Consider the following 2507-nt stretch of genomic DNA (forward strand, 5'->3'; position numbering starts at 1 on the left):
TTTAACAACAAGAATGTTGGGCAAGACTGAGTGAAGTTGAACAAAAACAACACAACCTAGATCTCACAAATTCACTTGTTCCAACAAGCTACCTTCTAAAATGTTTGCAATGTTAGTTTTAGCACGCACATCCAAACTGACTCATCAGTTATCACTTTAACAGTTTACCTACCATAGAACTTGAATGCAATAAAACAGCAAAATAGCTCCTCTAACCTCTAGTATCCACTTTTGGGCTCATTAATATTTTATAGCAGTATAGAGTAAAAGTAAGTGACACAGTTTTGTTCATTGTGTATTACACTCTAGTTTTTATTTGTTAATCATATTTTGGTGAAAATTGTGTTTTTCTCAAGAGTTTTAAAAATTTCAAAGTACATAGTATGGTATTTTCAGCAGGGTTTTATTTTTAAATTTGGATATTTTAAACTGTTTGCATGCAGTGTAAAGTGTGATCAACTCCTTTGTGGGAGACGCCCACATGATTCTGCTCTTTGAAGTTATTCTGTTTTCTTTTAGTGTTAGCAAGTGTCTTTTGATCTTCTCTTCTTCCCTCTAGCAAAGGCTTATTCAGGGTTAGCCAACAAGCCACACCACCAAGTAACCAATCCATGAAATGAGCATGTCTGAATTTTTGTGCTTTTACTGATGGACCATTCTGTGAGTTCATTTTATGAGGCATTTCTGTTCTATTTTCTGTCCTGCTATTGTGATGAAATGAAGGTTTTCACAAAAGTGAACAGAACCATGAAAGTCATAAACACAAGAGAATGTCAGAAATGGGTCTTTATGTCACCACTTTCTAATCATTATTAAGCCTGAGGTCGTGCTTTGGAGTCCTCAGACTAAGCCTTGGGGGTCCAAACTCTAACTGAATTGCTTCAGCAGTACAGATGTAGAATTCTCTATTCTTTCAATAAGGAAGATGGACCCCCCCAAAAGAAAGTTGATGACTTGCCCAGTAGTGTCACTACATGTAATTTGTGACAGAGAAAGGAGGCTGGGAAAGAGTGAACAGGCTGAGAAGAGTGGATGAGACATGGTGAAAAGGCAGAAGAGGAAAGAGTGAAAGGCTCTAACGAAGCCGACTTTGATAAATGTTTCAGGAGATAGACATCCCAGTTACCCAGACTTGATCACCATGCACTGCATACTTGCATTAAATATCACGTGTATCCCATAAATGTGTAATTGTAAGTATACATGCAATTCTTTTGAAAAGAAGCAGAATGGAGTGTCGTCTATCAAACATGCTACTGAATCAAACTGTGAAGCACTTCAAATACTGTTGCACTGGATTCCTTTGCAGGTAGAAATTCTTGGCTTTATGTAAAACTTGGCTACTTGCACTGGCATTGCAAATGAATTTATCTGTGTTATTATCTTCATTTGAACTCACTCATTTTTCCTCTTTCACTGTGTTCTCCATTTTGCCAAGAAAATTCACTTTCAATTACGCATATATCATAACACTTAAACATTAGTTTCACTTGCCTCTGGTTAATAACTCACCTTATATTAAACATCCATCAACATAAAATCAGCATAACAACTTTTATGAATCCCTTTATCACCAGCACATTCTAAATGCTTATACAATTCACTCTCCAGATTCATACAGCGACTTGCTTAATAGCCCTTAAAGTTACTATAAACCTTGGTTACTTTCATTCACAGGAATATTTTTCATGTTTTCAGAGTGAGCACATTTTTGATAATTGCTAAAGTTTAAAACCACTGGGATATGGATGTCCCTATAATCCAAAAAATTATTTTTTTTCAGATAGTCATAGAATCTCTAGAACATTCACAGGATTTTATTTACAAAGGATTTTTATTTCAAAAGATTCCTCTTCTTTGTCTTGAATACATATTTGAACCTGGAGATAAAAGCATGTGGTAAAGGTTCCAATGGGAAAATTTTTCAAATGCCCCATTTTCTGGTTTGGCCTGACAGTGGAACAAGGTGATTCTGTTTTGACTTAAGGTCAATTCATAGCGACCTGTTGAACCTCACTTCACTTGTCCCCCATGGTGGAGTCATGTTGATTGCTGGGTGCTGAATTGGTTTTTAGGCTGCCAATAAGTTCTAAACGAGCACTACGTGTGGACAAAGGATGTTTCTGGAAGGAATAAAGGAGCATAGAAAGAGGATTTGAGAGTTGGACAAAGACATATTTTCCCCACTTCATCTGTTCCTGAGCCCATCTTTGAATGAAGCTAGTTCTTTTTCCTGCAGTTCAGCAATGATGCATATGGAAATGGCATAAGCTATTTAAAAATAATTACATTCATCGAAAATGGCAATAAATATGACAACAATAGATACAAAATGAATTTTAGCTGTCACAATTTTTTCTGCCTACCACTAGCCATTTTCACTTTATCTACACTATTCAAAGAATAAGACATAATTTAACAAAGTCTGATCCCTGTAATCAAGTTGTAATATTTCACTTTCTGCTCAGTCCATATCTTCAAGATGACATGTGGACCTTTTATGGGAA

This window comes from Otolemur garnettii, unplaced genomic scaffold, assembly GCF_000181295.1.
Source record: "Otolemur garnettii isolate 467f Iridium unplaced genomic scaffold, OtoGar3 scaffold00012, whole genome shotgun sequence".
NCBI lineage: Eukaryota > Metazoa > Chordata > Mammalia > Primates > Galagidae > Otolemur > Otolemur garnettii.